Consider the following 18,502-nt stretch of genomic DNA (forward strand, 5'->3'; position numbering starts at 1 on the left):
AACATAAATCGGCACCTATTATAGGAGATATGTTAAACAATTTTAAGAATACAATATACAGCATAGAACAAAATGCATAGTAGCAAATGGGGGGGGGGGGGGGGGGGGGGGGCGGCAACAGCTGAGCTTACAAGCAAGACCTGTAATATGTTATTTACAGTATAATAGGCAATAAATCCTATATCTGCTCACACCTGCTGTAGAGCTAGCACAGGTTGCTTATTAGGGAAATTTAGAATATCTGAGTACATTTTATTAGGTTTAGGGCTTGTTTCATGGTGTATTATCTATCTATCTATCTATCTATCTATCTATCTATCTATGCACTGTGCAATATTCTATGCCTTATGCAAAATATTTAACTCCTAGCTTTGTATTTTAATTTTGCTATATTTGACACTGTGTAAAATGTGTTAATTAAATAGATTAGTCATTTATCTTACAAATGGCTTCACTAATTTATTGGAATTCATTCTACGCACAGCAAAGCTTGTTTCTTAGCAGACACTAATTATGGCCACCCTGTATGCTGGGCATTAACTGCCCTTATTCATCTGTGGCTTGATGTAAAATTAAAATTTCACCAAATTCTGTCGCTAGACTAATTAAAACAAGGGCAGAAGGATTATGCTCACAAATGTAAAAAAAAGTGCGCTAAAAGTTACCGATTGTGTAAACATGGTGCTGTGCGATGTGAAAGTGGACGGACAAAATAATAACTCAACTAAAAGGTAATGAACCTTCATTGTGTTACTGTACATTGTGATGACACAGCAATAAAATGTCCATTTTCATGCTGTTTTCATATTGTACAGCTCATATTCCCTCTATGGGCAACTTTTTGCACTAAAAATATTCTTCCCAGGGAATCCTGCTTCCCCTGTCATAAGTAACCTTGGTGACATTCTTTTTGTTTGATCCAGCTGCTATAAAGATGGAGCCTTCTTCAACTAGCCTTCTCTGGAGAGCCATGGTGAGCCATGGGTCACCAAGTCTTTCCTTTCATCTATTGTTCTCAGCTGCAATACATAGAACAATACAGTATGGGATTAGCAGAGGCTTAAATATGACAGCTCTGGCTCACTTAGGGCGGGATGTATTAATATACATCGCCACCCCTCACCGCCCAGCCGCCGCGATGCTACCGCATATGTACTAACATATGCGGCTAGCATCGGGTTGCAGTGACTGAGACCCCCGCGATACCTGTAATGTGGTGTGCGGGGGTCTCCGTCACATCCCGGTGGCTGTCAGCGTCTCCTCCTCCCCCCTGCAGCCGGATGTCCTCCCGGCTGTGACACCTGCTGGGGGAGGAGGAGATCGATGGAGGACAGGAGGGGGGGGTCGCGCGGATGGCAGGCGGCGATAGAAGCCCATAGGGTGTTGATGCCCTGCCTGGCGGAGACAAGGGGGACTGGTAATGGTACATAGGAAATGCGGTAAAACCCCTGTTTTACCGCATTTTCCCTTTAGTACATACCGCCCCTTAATCCTATTATAGGGCTAGATGAGGATGGCTCTATCTGTACTTACCTAATTTTATGGGAGAAGCCCAGAGAAGAGACACTGCAGGACACTTCAGGTGGTGGGGCCTGGGCTGTCATGACTCTAGGCCCAGCCCCCGTCACTGCAAAATGTCTCAGTTCTCCCGTACATGGGGAGGAGGCGGGGCTAAAAAACATGACTTTGTGCCATTTAGTCCCACCCCTCTATTAGGAACTGTGAATCCTGGCTCTAATCTCATTCTGCCTGCTAGAGAAGTCCCAGGATGTAGCCACTCTTTCATGGTAGTGGGGAACTGCCCCAAGAAATCATGAATCCACAGCAAGTATAAACTACATGGCAATGACTAGGTTTAAATAAGATGACCCTGTAAAATAAGATGGTGCTTCCGGAGACGCCTGCAATAATATATATCTCTTATATATTTGGCTACATCTGTCACTCAAAGTGTGCCTGAAGCTGTAACGCTGGGTGGAGCCTCTGACTCACATGACTGACTCACACGACAGAGAAGCAGCCCAGTGAGCCCACAGTGCCAGACTGCCAGGGTCTGCCTCTCCATGTTACACAGCAAAGACACAGCTACTCACCAGACACACCAGGTGAGCGCCCCACACCTCCATACCTCCCAACATGACCCTCTCCAGGAGGGACAGAATGCTCTGTTTGTGGACTTCCATCTTAATTTATGATTGTCATCACCTGTTTTAAACAGGGTAATTGATAAGAAAGGTGTTTAAGCACAGGTGATGGTAATCCATAAATTAAGAAGAAAGTCCAGAAACAGAGCAATGTGTCCCTCCCCCCCCCTTCCCCATTCACGGCAACCCCACGATTAAATGGCACATGCAAAACACTGACATGGCTATGGTCGACAATGAAAAAAGGTTGACATGAGTTTTTGAAGATTTATTTTTCACTTTTTCAATGTTTTCATATTCATTCTCATGTGTCGACATGGACACCAATGAAGTGCCACACTTATGTCAACATTTACATGTGTTGACCTTTCTGTGTTGATTTTTTCTTGTGGCGATTGACGGCACCCCCCGGCGACCCCCCTCCCGCGATTTACAGCACACCCCCCCAATTTGCGGCGACTCCCGCGATTTGCGCCCCCACCCCGTGACACACCCCCTCCTGCGATTCGTGGCACCCCGCGACCCCCCCCTCCCACGATTTGGGCCCACCCCCTAGGCCCCTCCTTCCTCGCGGTACCCCCCACCCCCCGCGACCCCCCCTACCGCGATTCCCCCCCCTGTCATTGCGGCAACCCCCCGCCCCTGCGACCCACCCTCTTACGATTCACTGCAACCCCCCGCGTCCCCCCCTCCCACGATTCGCGGCACCCACACCCCCCCGTGACCCCCCGTCCCGCAATTCACGGCATCCACCCACGACCCCTCCTCCCGTGATTCGCGGACACACCTCACCTCCTCCCCCCCACCCCCGCTCGCGATTCACGGCAACCCCAGGATTAAATGGCACATGCAAAACACTGACGGCTATGGTCGACAATGAAAAAGGTTGACATGAGTTTTTGAAGATTTATTTTTCTTTTTTGAATGTTTTCATATTCATTCTCATGTGTCGACATGGACACCAATTAAGTGCCACACTTATGTCAACATTTACATGTGTTGACCTTTCTGTGTTGATTTTTTCTTGTAGCAATTTTTTTACAGTGACAATTATGTGCACGTCAACCTACACATCATCAACCAATTCTTTGTATAATATATAACACCTGTTCTGTTTTACTGTAGGTGTTTTAAGTCAGATCTTTTACTGCTACTATTACTGTTTATGTAAATGCATTCTGAATGACAGCAACATCCTACCATCCTTCTACAAAAATATATAACCAACTAGGTGATTTATCGCGCCCCGCGCACCCCCCCCCCCACGATTCACGTCACCCCCCGCACACACCCCCCTCCCGCAATTTGCAACCCCCCCCTCCCGCAATTCACGTCCCCTCCCACGCTTTGCGGACCCTCTCCCGCGATCCGCGGACACCTGCGCCCCCTCCCTCCCTTGTTTCACGGCACCCACCACGCCCCTCCCACAATTCACGGCACCCCTAAGCCCCTCTTTAGTCCCCCGTATACTCACACACCCCTATCACTACCCAGCTTCCTGCTCTCCTGAACCGTAACTTCCACCACTGGGGAGTCGCTGACTTTGTTTTGCCCACATGCCCCTATCATGCCTCATAGCCCAGCCTCCTGCTCTCATGTACCCTAACTCCCACCCAGTAGGAGGAGACACTGACTCAGGGCCACCATCCTGTACTCCTGTACTGCCACACTGGACCCTTACCCACTGGCAGAAGCTGCACAGTATCTCCCACCCTCCTCTTTAGTCCCCCTTATGTCCACACACCCCTATCACTACCCAGCCTCCTGTTTTCCTGTGTCGTGACCTCCGCCAGTGGGGAGCCGCTGACTCAAAAACACCCTACTATACTATTGCACACACACACACACCACACACCTAAACAACATGCACACACAGCCCCCCCCCCCCCCACACCCACAAATGTCACTGTACCATCCACACTATCAATGTACATCTTACTCTGTAACCGCTTTTTAATTAAACAAAACAATACACACCCCCTTCCAAATCATATGCTCTCTATTTAACACATTTCACCTATAACTCAAGTTGCAATACAGGCCATCTTTCATACAATTCTAACCATCTTTCTCATATACAAATGTTCACAAATTAAGGGGGCGCAGCCCTTACGACGGTGTGAAGAGCGCCCGTAGGGCGCGATGAATCACCTAGTATATATATATATTTTATTTTTTATTTTTTTTTATTATGTTATTAACAATTGTTTTGTAAACAAATGTCCATTCTCTTTAAGGATATCAATCCCACAGTATGTGAAAAATGGGATTATTTTTCCCAGGCCCAGTAAGAATTTCCAGAAGCACTGACATGGGTGGTCCAGAAAGAATGTACGGAAAAGAATTTGTAATATTATGGCTCTGCAAGTCTATAGCCAGCCACTCGTTTATTTTTCTATTTTTCTGGAGAAATACACAGTATCTTCTTATGGTGTTTTGTCTAATAGCACATGTAGTAGTACGCGTATATACAGTATGTATATTATTTGCCCCAAACCTTGCAGCAGTTCCTCATGTCACTCCACAGACTTGGATTCCACGTCCCTTTCTTTAATCTCATGAAAGAGATTTCATCTTAAGATGTTAACAATTAAACACTGTGAGCAGCCCATTCCATGACATATGAATAAATAAAACATAGCACTTTAGTAATTAAGTAACTGTAGAAATTGCAATGTGTGTTGTAAGTTTCCTAACTGAGTTATGGATGACACCAAATTGGGCAGGGTGAACAAAATGGAGGCGAATGCCTCCTTATTACAGAAGGATTTAGATAAGATGGCATGAATTGAATATGCGAATCAACACAGACAAATGTTAGGTAATTTGCCTGGGGAAATACAGCCGGCAGGCAACCTGCATATTAAATGGGGTAGACCTAAGAGAGTTGAGACTGAAGAAGGAACTAGGCGTACTAATCGATTTGTAGAAAAATAGGTTAAGCACCTCTCTGGGAAGAAGCAGAGTGGGCGGAGATTTTGTGGGGGTGGGGCATGTGGGGTCAGGCAGTTTAGGAGAGGGATGGATTGATGTAGAGGGGGCATTTGAGGTACAGACTGGGGAGGAAAGTGATGTGTTGGGTTAGGTTGGTGAAAAGGGGACATATGAGGCGCAGAGAGGTGAAGTGGAATCAAACAATTAATTTGAAGCATAGCTTGGTGAAAAGAAGGCATGTGAGGCACAGACTGGAGAGGAAAGTGTCATGTGGGGTCAGGGACGTGAGGGTGGGCATAGAATGCAATGGGGCAGTTTGAGGATATGGAGCAACACATGTGTGAAGCTATGGGGGGCAGAAAGTGTATGAGGTGGGGTGGGGAGGAAATTCTCACACTGGGCTCCACTTGGTCTTGAACTGGCGCTGCTCCTTGGCAGTTATAGCAACACTGGGCAACGGGGTCACTACTGAGCATCTTTGATCCTTCACGATTTTATATAAAAAAAAATTCGGTACTTGTTTCCTATCTGGGCGCCCAGGTTTTCTACGTACGGCACCGTAATGAAATCGGATCGCATCGCATCGTACACATACACGATATTGAACGATGCAATGCAATCCGATTCGATTTCCCATAGGAAACAATGTGAAATGGCTCAATTTAGCCAAATTATCATAGGAACAATAGTAAATGGGCCCAAAACACCCCTGAACATTGAAATGTCCCCCCAAAAGTAGTTGACGCCACCCCGCCATCAACGTGAACCCGAAGCGTGGCGAGCGGAGCGAGCCCGCGAGGGGCGGCGGTATGCGTCCTCCGACCTTTTCATGCCCTACTATCCACTAGGGCGTGGAGTGAGAATAGAATAGTGTGGCGAGCGCAGCGAGCCACCGAGCCCGAAGCGTGGCGAGCGCAGCGAGCCCCGCGAGGGGACGCGGATACCTTCACAGTTATACGCGTCCCCTCGCGGGCTTCCCAGGTGTCCATGGCGACGCGGACACCTGGGAAGCCCGCGAAGGGACGCGTTTACCTGTGAAGGTATTCGCGTCCCCTCGCGGGGCTCGCTGCGCTCGCCACGCTTCGGGCTCGGTGGCTCGCTGCGCTCGCCACACTATTCTATTCTCACTCCACGCCCTAGTGGATAGTAGGGCATGAAAAGGTTGGAGGACGCGTACCGCCGCCCCTCGCGGGCTCGCTGCGCTCGCCACGCTTCGGGTTCACGTTGATGGCGGGGTGGCGTCAACTACTTTTGGGGGGACATTTCAATGTTCAGGGGTGTTTGGGGCCCATTTACTATTGTTCCTATGATAATTTGGCTAAATTGAGCCATTTCACATTGTTTCCTATGGGAAATCGAATCGGATCGCATCGCATCGTTCAATATCGTGTGTGTACGATGCGATCAGATTTCTCTACGGAGAATAGCATGGTGCGCAATTAACTTAGCGGGTGCCCAGATAGGAAACAAGTACCAAAAATTCCCTCGCCAATCTTCTTCCTTCCGCCTAGGAGGAACACTGGCTGTGGCTGGCTCCTGCTCGGCATTCAGTTCAGTCAGCCAAGTGCCATTGTGCTGACTGCCTCTGAGGCATACAGGCGGGTGAGAGTGCGCGCTGCGTAAGGTCACCGCATTGCACCATAGACTCGGAGGCGGGGGCTGACCTGGGCAATGGAGACACCCCCGCAGTTCCACAGGAACACCCTGCATCCGGCCGGGCAGCTCAGCCTCAGTTCGCTGGGCTGCTGGTTACTAGAGGTTCCGGAACGCCTTTCCTGATGATGTCATTTTTCATCTGAACTTCAGGAACGGCATTCCGGCAGAAAATTAGCACTGGTTGCACCATTCATTGAGGGATGGAGTCCTTAAACTACAAAGAGAAGTTAGCCAAACTAGGATTACTTGTGCTTCAAAATTCCGATCACCATTATCCGACAGTCAAAATACAGACACATTCAGAATGCCGACATGGTCAAAATGCTAACATCGTCAAAATAAAAAAGTCAACATGGTTTTTTTAATGAGCTTTTTATTGTCTATATCGACATAGATCGACATGGGCACTGTATAAGTGTACGGCTTCTCCTGCGATGGCTCACTCCGCTCGCTTAATCTAACTCTTTGCCCACTTTTTCAAAGCAAAAAAAGATGAAAAACTGATGTCGACTTTATAGATGTCAGCATTTTGGCAGGGTCTGCATTTTGACCCTGTCGGCATAATGAATGTGGACATTGTAAACGTGACTGTATTTTAACTATTGGCCAAAGGTGGTCGGTATTCTGATCATAGGTATTTTGACTGTCGGTAATATGACTGCATGCCATACCGCAATAAACACTGACAGATTATCAGCTGCAGTGTTCTGTGCCCACCTGCCCGTATTTATGCCACTGTTATTCATTCATTGGGGTGTGCCAGGGGTAATGACTGCCAGTCTTTGGCTCCTCGCCAGCTGAAGCAATCCAAGACTTTAAAGTCATGCAGATGACATGCCAGCTAAGCATAATATAGCAGGTAGCTGCTTTTATTGGGCATGAACTACAAAGCCCCATGTAGCCAGCTTCATTTGAATTAAGTATAAAGAAAACTACTGGCGCATTTTGTATGTATACACCAGATACAAAACATTGGAACGTGTATGTACTGCAGATCTGAAAAATGATAGAACGCAAAATACTTCTTCATAAAGGCCCTTATTCTGGTTCACTCGCAAAGGCAAATTTCTTCTCAAATGAACAAAACCATGTTGCACTGCAGGTGGGGCAGATGTAACTTGTGCAGAGAGAGTTAGATTTGGGGAAGTTATTTTGTTTCTGTGCAGGGAAAATACTGACTGCTTTATTTTTACCCTCAATTATAAATCTCGCTTTGAAGTAAAACCCCACCCAATATAATTCTCTCTGCACAAGTTACATCTGCCCCACCTGCAGTGCACATGGTTTTGTCCATTTGAGAAGGAATTTGCCTTTGCGAGTGAACCAGAATAAGGGCCAAAATGTAGATCTACTTACAGATAGTTCGGGGCACTCACATTTTTTGTACTATGCTCCTCTAGTCATTTCATGAAAGCAATGGTGCCGTCGTATACTTAATTCCTGATGAGAAGGCAAATAACCATTGTGAGAGTGTATTCAAGTGGAATACATAAACTCTCCCACTTCATTTCTACTGCAGAGCCTTTGATTGGCCAGGCCTGGCAATGGTTCTCTAGTAGAATGTTGTGTGACAGATCATCTGCATGTCATTTGCATAATAAGCTGCAGAGTTGGGGATGGAATCTTAATGCACAAGCTGTGTATGGGATGTTTGCAATTCCCTGTCACAGTTCTTTATTTCCATTGCAGACTTAAATTGGAGTCACACATCTGTAAGACAGAGCAGACAGGAGAGGCTCAGTCATCTATGCAGCTGCAAGGAACAGGTGTTAGAGTGTCGTAAACCAATTACTTCATCATCAATCTCTTGGAGGGTGTTGCATGGTGGCCTTTGTAGTTCTGATCTCAAACACATGGCACACAAATAAGACATATTTCATAAGTGATGAAATAAATATTGTGTGGTTCCCACAGTCGGAGAAAGTGTGACAGCAAACATGAACTTGAAAGCACAACCACTAGGCTGAAGCAATAAATAGGGCACATGCTGAGTTATTTACCAGCATTGCACAAGCCGGAAAATATAGTGCAACTCCTAACAACCAACCAGCAATTCATTCTTACAGTATCTGTTAAATGCAAGTCAAACAATGAGTATTAATGGAGGAGGGGTCTGTGCAGTCTCTGTCCGAGACTCAGGGCAGAGCTCTCCGATCATTAGGGTCACCAGAAGACCCTAGTGTGGAGTGTAGAGCACATGCGTAGGTCTCAGGGGAAATGGAGCGGCAGCTATTTTCCCAGTCATTTTTCTGCTGCGAATGCGTAAAATGTCCACCACACCTTTTTCCTGGTGATTGAAGTGGGGCTCTGGAGGGGAAAGTATTCAAGAAATGGGCGCAGAGTGTGCCGTGTGGGCCACCCTGGACCCTGTGGCTCATATTCACTATACATCCTGCATCCATCATAAATATCACACTCTCCAACAGTACCGAATTTGCCGGTACAGTACCGTTTTTTTACGGTCTGTACCGGCAAATTAAACATGTACCGAATTGAGAACCTGGCAGTGAGCTGTCTGTGCGCTGCCCGGCTGGATCTAGTTTCTGCCCACTCTGCCATATACTCAAAGCAGCGGCAGCAGCAGCCTAGTCTCTCCCTGTTATCAATTCTCCCTAGTCTGGAGTGGACGGCCGCGAGCCAATAGGAGCTTGTGCTCTGGCAGCCGCCTCACAATTGTGTGCGTCCGGCGGCTCCCCCTTGACAACGAGCAATTCCCTCCCCCTTGACAATGAGCATTTTCTCCCCCCTTGGCAACGAGCAACCCCCCCCCCCCCCCCCTTTGCAATCAGCATTTAATTCCCCCTTGGCAACGTGCCCTGCACTCCCCCTTGGCAACAAGCATGAAGCCTAAGCCTCCTTGGCATCAAACATAAGCCCCCGGCATCAAGAGCAATGAGCATGTAGGTAAGCAGCATTTATTACATAATATGTAATGGGCATGATGGTTTGCTATATATTATGTAATGGGCATCATGATGTGTGGGACAATGTGTAGTGGGCATTACAGTGTGTGGCCTTATGTGTAATTGGCATTACAGCATTTATTAAAATGTTTAATGGGCATTACGATGAGTGGTATAATGTGTAATAGTAATTAGCGCTCTGTGTATAACCAACAAAAAAAGAAAAGGGTTTTTATTTTTTATATCAAGATTTACAGAGAAGGAAAGAATGTCCTTGATAAGGTGCACCTCGAAGAGAATATTAAAAATTAACTTTTATTAGTACATACTTAAAATGCTGCGAAATTTATAAAAAAATGACATATAACATATACGGGTGGGGTACACACAGTTTAAAAAGAACTATGGTGACAGGCAGAGATGGCTATCTGGTATTGATATTAGGCTGATTGATGTAGGCTACCTAAATCCATGTAGTTATCGCGAAATTGAGAATAGATCGCGACACTTACTCATGGGGTTAAAGATATAAGGTGCCAGGTAGGAGTGGGTTAAATAACCTCTTCTGACTCCAGTGTGCAAGTGAGGTGTGTGAGCTAACCCGTTCTTAACAGTTAGCTCCGGGTCTTAATACTGTGCCCGAGTAACCTGGGTTGCTTCAGTGGGAGTGGGTATAGTGTGTATAATAAACCTCCAATGACTCCTATTAATCCCTATTACCAGTGCTGCATCTGTGCCTGTATCAGGAATTATACCATAACTGGCTGGTGAGAGACGCACAGATATGTGACTTAGCCTCCTAAGTACTACTGGGTATCCCACTAGGTTAATACACTAGGGAATCTCAACCCAGGGAGGGACTGGTCTCCTTAGAGTTTGAGAACCAGTGTGTCTCACTATCAGCCAGCGCACAAATACACAGGCATATGTGGGTCTTAGGCAGCGGTTAACGGGATAATCACCAAGCTGAGCACACAATCAATCAAAAATACATTTGCAAGAAAAATAATAAAAGTGAAGCCGTCTGCCTGCGCACCGCTAGCCTAGCGCACTGACCTTGGCGGTGATCGCCGCAAGCAGGGAGCCGGTGGTTCGGGGGTGAACACAGCGATGGGTACCAGAGACCCTGTAGCATTGGGGAAGCCGGACAGCAGCGGGCCCAAATAGAAATGAATGGACAGTCAGTGATTGGCTGAGAGCTCTCTCAGTCAGAGAGCTCTCAGCCAATCACTGGCTGTCCATTCATTTCTGTGTGTGTTTTTTTACTATGTGCGGCCGCTGCTGCCCGGCTTCCCCTACCCAGCAATCTGGTCCCCTCGCCGCCCAGTGTGTAAACTGCCTCTGCGTCCCCTGCCTGGCTCTGCACTTGCACCCGCCGCCATTAGTTGTAGTAAGCAGGCGGCATGCTCGGAGTGTTCGGCGCTGCTCCGGGGGACTCGGGAGTTCGGGCGCCCCAGACCTCCCGAGCCGATCCGAACATCCCCGAGCCTGCCACCTGTTATGAACGGCGGCTGGGGCAGCGGCAGGGCCTGGGAGCTCCGGCATACAATCGCCGGAGCAGAGATGAGGGGGAGCGACAGGAGGGGGAGGGTGGCCCACAGCTCTGTGGTGGGTTTTGCTGGGACAGGACAAACCTGCCCTGGTAGGTTTGTCCTGCCCCAGCAAAACCCACCACTCAAGGGGTTAATGTATGAGGGCCTTAAAAGCCAGTATCGCAAAGACCACTAAGATCCAGTACTCGGAAAGAGTACTTAGTAGTACGTTTATTTATAAGGCGCCACAAAGTGTCCGCAGTGCCGTACATAGCAAACAAAAAACAAATTACAAGGTAACGTACAGGGTGTGTTTGATAAAATACAGCATAAATAGGGGTATAGCTGGTAGAACTAAAATCAGCATCAGTTCTGAAGTAGGTGTCAAAATTGTTGAGGAGACTGAAGATGAAGTAGAGGAGGGAAGAACAGGACAGGAGCGCTGGTGAGATAAAGAGGAGGGCCCTACTCATAAGAGTTAACATACTAAAAGGAGGTGGGTGGACGAACGAAAAACAATAGGATAAGTAGGAACGGATGGGACGGAGGCAGGATAGGAGGATCAAAAGAGGTTAGGAGGAGGGATAGGCTAGTTGAAAAAAGTGGGTTTTGAGGGAGCGCTTGAAGGAGGTAAGGGAATCAGAGAGCCTGATGGGTGGATGGAGGTTGTTCCAGTGCAGGGGGGCAGCACGAGAGAAGTCTTGGAGGCGTGAGTGGGAGGAAGTGATTAGGTGAGAGGTCAGTACTTTTATAAATGCGATAGTTCATTTTCGATCCCATAATAAGAACAAAATAACACAAACTTTAATCTCGCATTTTAATTATTGGGCCCCTAGTACTCCTTGTTAATGCAAGCCAGATCACCAGCACTTGGAGATGAAACTGCGGGAAGAGAAAAGACCCCCCAATTACCTAATAAAGCAGCTTGAAACAGTGCTCAGTAACTGTTTGGTGGCACCATGATATATACAGTAGGATGAAGCTCTATCACCTGTGAAAACCACCAGTCAGAAATAAAAGGTTGGGTGAAAAGGTTTTGAATCAAAGTTTTAAGGGCCCCCTTTTTAGCAACTGATGGTGATAAATGTATATAAAACATATTACTTAAGGCCCATAAACACTGGGAGACTTTGAGCTGAAAGCCGCTCTAAACAGCATGTTTGAGCGACTTTCAGCTCAAAGCCGCCCCGTGTGTATGGCCCGGCGATGAGCGGTGACCTGGTATTACCAGCAGATAAGCGGCTTTTTGGACAGCTCTGCATTGCGCTGGGCAGGGGGAAAGCCGCTCAGTGTGAATACACTGAGCGGCTTTCAACTCAGCTATGATAGCGATCATCGCTGTCAATACACGCTGGGCATAATCGCCCATTATGTATGGACCTTTAGACAGTAAAGATGGGCCCCCTTCAGCTCCGGGCCCCATACCAGCTGCACACCTTGCACCTATGGTAGTTACCCCCTTGGAATCAGCAATAAATATGCCCGCTATTGGGCCCATCATCTTCAGCTGTTGAAACTAAACATGGTTTCTGATGACTATTCAGGGCTAATGATATTACTGACATTGAGTCTTTAATATGGTGCTGAAATGGTTCTGCAGATTGCCCAGATATACTGCAGTGCTAAATAACAGTTCATCCTCAGGTTGTGGTTAATCTTCCTCCTTTCCATATAGGGATTAGATGTGTTCTGAGTTGATGAAGTGAGTATAAGGAATGCTCAGACATATAACATGCCCTCCGAGTAGTTAATGTATATAACTGTATGAAATGTGTCAGATCTGGAAGAAGAATTTGTAAATCCTGAGCAGGGGCCTTTGAAGCGTGCTACATCCTGAAAGGATTCCTCTGTAGTATCACGTTGCTGCAGAATATCGAGTATCACATAAAAATGTACTGTTGTTTAAAAATGGATGCACTAATGTATGTACCAAGCATTTCTACATAAAGAACGCTTTTTTTTAATGTCAGTTCCTGACAGGTACAAACAAGTGTTCAGCTGCTGATACCGATATAACTAACTGCAAAGACAGAGAACGTATAAAGAAAGTCACCTGGTCACACAGTTAGTCATTTTATTTACACTTGGGTTTCAGGACTACTTGGCAGCGGCTGCCATTATTTCTGCACCTGTTTGGTGCCATAAAAACTTCAAGTGATGCAACCATTTAAGTTAAATGTTCCAATTGTATCCTTTCATTTAGGGAAATAAATGATAAATACAGTTTGTTGTTTTGGCAAAACCTATAAGTGTCAATATAGTTTTCATATACAGTAGGTAATAGATCATTCAACAAGTTGAATAAGTTCACCAGGATTGGTTTATTAACCAGGTGTGTTAAACCAGGTATGGCTTAACATAGGGATAGTGCAGTAGGTACATATTCCAGGAATACAGGTGCAACAGGTCAAGCCAGGAATGTTTGTTATTACAACATGTGGCGTATCAGCATCCTCAAGCGCACAATAATTGTCCCAACCTTTGTGGCAGTTAGGACTTTATCTCCTATGAACCTGACATTTAAAGGATCATGTGACTTTAGCGACCTAAACTAACTCTTATTACAACTGAAGTGCCTCCTCGTCATAGCAATCTGTGCAATGATTGTCGGCTACAATTACCACTTATTCATTGTCTTCTCGCTTCCATGATTACACACCACTTGGTTCACTTGCTCTACATTCTGAAGCCTTATGTTCAACCTTGTGATGATTGAAGCACTTTTACTGTATTAGTTATTTTTGAAAGAAAGGCAGAATTCCCATCATTGGTCTCACCAGGAATGCTCTGTTGAAACTGCAAAGCTACGGCGAAAAGCATATCCTACTGTAAGATTTTGAAGCATCGCCATTGCAGCTTTCTCAACGTCTACTTGCATGTCTACTGATTCTGAATGACAGACATCATCCTATCTACATATTCATTCACATTCTTCTTGCACATACATAGCTTCACAAAATACAGTGTGTGCCTCAGATTGATTCTTCTCGTCAAGCCTTTGTCTGCATAAGACATCTCTAAAGCTATACCACATCCCCCGGGGGGCGGGTGTGATAACGCCACTTACCCCGTTTGGGGGGAGTACCGCCACTTACCCGGCTTCGACAAGTCCGCCTCCACCGCCGCGCTGCAGCCACTTCCGCCCACCACTGCAGCCGCTTCTGCCCAACCTTGCAGCTGCTTCTGCCCACTGCCACGCTGCAGCTGCTCAGTCCCAGGTGTTCGGGAGTGCGGTGATGTCACCCAAGATTGACCATCTTTAAAGCGGTCAAAGCTGCGCCCATATTTAGTTTGTCCAGGCTAATCTCAGGCTAACCTCTGTGGTACCGTGTTCCGCGGCCCAGCCAGGGGGTAAAGCGGTAGCCCAGCCAGGAGGGAAATCGGCCAGATCTGTACCAGCCAACCGGAAAATGGCCTGGTTTTCCGCCAGGCTAATCCACGCCTGATTACAGTGGGGCAGATGTATTAAGCCTTAACAAGAGATAAATGCAAGGGTGATAAAGAGAGATAAACATCCAGCCAATCATCTCCTTACTGACTTTTTTCAAACACAGTCTGTAACATGGCATTTAGCAGATGATTGGCTGGACGTTTATCCCTCTTTATCACCCTTGCATTTATCTCTTGTTAAGGCTTAATACATCTGCCCCAGTATCTCTGGGATCATTATGGTCTCCAACAATTTTTCTCACTTGAACTGCATTTCCATGGCGAATTTCCAATTCTCTGAGGTTGCTAAAAGTCCAAACTAGCATCTGCACTGTACTGTACATTTCCCACCCTTAGGAGTGTGTTATTTACTAGAGGTCAGTTTTAATTGATTTCAAAACAATCGATGTTGGGTTTCTGGGGCTTTAACAGATTTAATAAAATACTTTTTTATATAGATTTAAAAAATGGCTGCAAATGTGAGTTTCAGTCCCTCGATTTAGATTACTTTTTCATTGAAATTGATAGAAAATCAATTTAAGATTGACATTTGTAAATATACCACATTGGGGTTATCAAATTATTGGGAAAGTATTTGCAATTTTTCGCTCATATTTTGTTTTAGTTAATAGGGTAGCCCCCAAGGATACAATTACCCAAGGTAAAATAGGATACCCCCTTGGTATGAATAACTTTTCTGTACTGATTCTGTGCTGCTGCATCTGCCTCCTCTGTGTCATTATCATGTGCATGCCGGTGACCTATACCTATTATACCCCTTTCACACTTGCAAAAATATCCCGGGTTTTTGCACATGAACGCGCATCAACCCGGGATTTCGCTCAGTGTGAAAGAGTCTTGAAAGAATATCCCAGGATGAACCTGACCTGGGTAGATTCCGGAATCGACCCGGGATGCGGTAAGTGTGAATGGTCCCATACCCAGGATTGGGTACACGGGACTTTAAAAAAGCTGCTGATTGGAGCTTTCTTGGGCTCACAAAAGCTGATGTCATCTTTCAGAGCCCTGGAGTCCATTTCTAATGACATGCATATGTATTTGCAGGGATTTCCCGAGATCAGTGTGAATGGGTCGATCCCAGGTCTGAGTGCAGTGTGAAAGGGTACATTCCCGAGTAGAGTCCTGGGAAGCATCTGGGAACACATTCCTGGGTATGACCCGGCTTTGCAAGTGTGAAAGGGGGTATTAGTCATCTTATAAATTAAACCTTTATCCAGCAGAAACATCATATATCAGTTAAACTAAAGCCGTCTAATGTAACCTACACACGGGGTGATTTCAGGGCATTTTCTAAGCGATCTCACTAGATCGCTTAGAAAATTCCCCTACGTCGCTCCGTGTGTAGGGGCTATAGTGATGCGTGGCCCCATGTGGTGCTATCTCCCAGTGATTAATATCCAGCATGCTGTATAAATCTACTTAATCGCCAGTCAGGGCCTGTGTTCTCACCAGAGAACACTGGGCCTGACAGATCTCTAGCACATCGCCATGTGCTGAGCGATCTTGCTGAGCGGTAAACACTTCATGCATCTCCCCATGTGTGGGCCCAGTATGCTGTACTGCGGTCCCGACGCTCCTCCTGGCTCCTGCTAATGAAAAAAAAGCCCTCACAAAATGTCCACCCCCTTACAGCAGTTTTTTGAGGATGCTGGAGGAGGTGACGGCGATCTCCTCTAGCATCCTCAAAAACGGTCTGCTGTTAGGAGCAGCCATTTTCTGATGGTCATTTTCATTAGCAGGAGCCAGCCAGGAGGAGCGCCAGGTAAGGCAGGGTTGGGGGGGGGGCATTTATTTTACTGGGAAGGGGGGCGTTGTTGAATTTTCCTCCAGGGAAGGGGGGGGGGGGGGGTGTGGGCGCACATTTTATAGTTATGCCACTGGTATTAACCCAGACACAAGAGCATATTCAGCAATGTACAGGGTTTTTTTTTTTTTATGTTCCCATCACATTTCATTTCTAATACTGCCTTCTTACTAATGTATATAATATTGTGAATCTGCAGGTAAATCAAAATCATTTTCTTCTTCAAAGCGGCAGAATGTTTTGTCTGGCTGCAGTCTCCACTTTTGAGCTGCTTGGTTGCACTTTAAATCCGATCCTCTGTCACTGCAAGATTCCATTACACACTCAGATTGTGATGGAAATTCTCATGCTACCTTTTTTATGGTATGTCTGCAGATTTTATCTCTTCCAGGACAATACAGCATTCTGTGCCATGACATTTGTACCACGTAACCACCAGGCAGCAGTTGCTCCCCAGTTCCTAGAGTGCACGCGGCCCTTCCTCGGTCACTGTATATCTGCAGCATGGCCTGACGGACAGCAGAAGCAGGAGAACTTCTGCCAATCCTCTGCATAATGCCCATAATTGAACCGAGATAATGAACAAGGGGCTTTTACCTGATTTATTTGTACACTGTGCTGCCCAGACACAGAGACCATAGAGACTCGCTGTATATTATTATTTCACTCGTCAGGGAAATTAAAAATTCATCATTTATTTATTCATGGTTCTCCATTTTCAGTAAGTAGACTGAAAGGGCTTCTAAAAAATGACAACATTCAAAAAGTTTTTGCAAGGAATCTATCAATCAAGTTATAAAATCTAGTGTAATCTTTATGTATGCTAGCTGCATTAGGCCTGGTCATTGATAGAGGAACTCGCATATGTAAGCAATATACGTGTTTTAGATTTAATGTATTTCAAGTCTCTAAAATATTTTGGGCGAAGGGATCTATTTATTAAAATGTGTCGACAGGTCGGCCTTTTATCACACAGTCTAAAAGTGGCCTATTGCGACTGCACCGGTACTAGCTGGCGGTGGTGAGAGTAGTTTAGCGGCTCCACCAGGCCACTGTTGGTGGATCTGGTAATGTATCACTCGGCTTAAGTTTCGCTTATAATAAAAAAACAAAAAACAAAGTGGAAAACAAAGTACATTTTAAGAATATGAATAAATGATTTTGCAGGTATCATCATTTGAAAAATGCTTTATTTAAATAAGGAAAGCATTTTTTCTGAAGCCGTCCAGAGCAGAGGACAGCTTGCAGCAGTTAAATAGGTTACCCCCTGCTTAGTTCCTGTAGCAGTCCCCAAGATGGAGCCCCATGATGACATTATTACATGTATGGACTACAGACAGCAGTAGCCATTTATAAATAAAGAGAAGCCCTACTGTATCTCCAGCAATAAAACCTTGTGTTCCCGAGAGATAATATTTTTCTCTGCTGCATAAATCAAGCCTAAAGCCCTGTACACACGGTGAGATATTGGCTAATGCACAATTTTGACTAAAGTTGCATACACACTGTACAATTTTTTTTGACCAATTTGGTTGAAAGACATTTCCATTGAACCCAGTGTCCTGGACGAAAGATGTTGACGAAAGATATTGACGACAGACAAACGGAATCCTATTAATCACTTAATCCTATTAAAGGGCTAGGTGTATGGGCTGTGGCCACCATCGTGTAGTGTGTATGGGGCGTCAAGGCCTAGAGGAATGTGTTTAGTGAACGCTATTGTTGAACAATATCCCTTGATATTTCCAGTGTCCTGGACAAATGATAAGGGGCATACTGTACACAGTGAACAATATGCCGGACAAGGAACGATCTAGGTAGATTCTAGTGATTGAGTTGCATATACAGATGACAGAAACCCTCAGTAACGATTTGTGGCAGCGTGCATCATTCATCAGTCATTGCATACACACTGGACGATATTTTTAACAATATCGTTCAGATGGGCCAAAATGAGCGAAATTTGTTATAAACATCGCCCAGTGTGTGTACACCTTTAGATTCTGCTTTTAACAAGACTCAAAAAACTGACTTGCAGTCAGAAATACATATACAGAAGTGAATAGTCAGTGTTGCGAC

The 18,502-nt window shown here is 45.8% G+C and overlaps 1 protein-coding gene and 1 long non-coding RNA gene across 7 annotated transcripts in view; one reads left to right on the forward strand and one right to left on the reverse strand.

Annotated features, from left to right (window-relative positions):
- LOC146057988 (uncharacterized) overlaps positions 1–8,348 on the reverse strand; it is a 41,029-nt gene extending 32,681 nt beyond the window's left edge. The window contains exon 1 of the long non-coding RNA XR_014469809.1: positions 8,111–8,348. This is a non-coding gene — a long non-coding RNA (uncharacterized LOC146057988). The remainder of the gene's footprint in view (positions 1–8,110) is intronic.
- The window catches only part of ATP8A2 (ATPase phospholipid transporting 8A2), a 683,532-nt gene that overhangs the window by 391,734 nt on the left and 273,296 nt on the right, over positions 1–18,502 (forward strand). The window lies entirely within an intron of this gene.

Source organism: Crinia signifera, chromosome 2, assembly GCF_055691185.1.
Source record: "Crinia signifera chromosome 2, ASM5569118v1, whole genome shotgun sequence".
In the NCBI taxonomy this organism is placed as follows: Eukaryota; Metazoa; Chordata; class Amphibia; order Anura; family Myobatrachidae; genus Crinia; species Crinia signifera.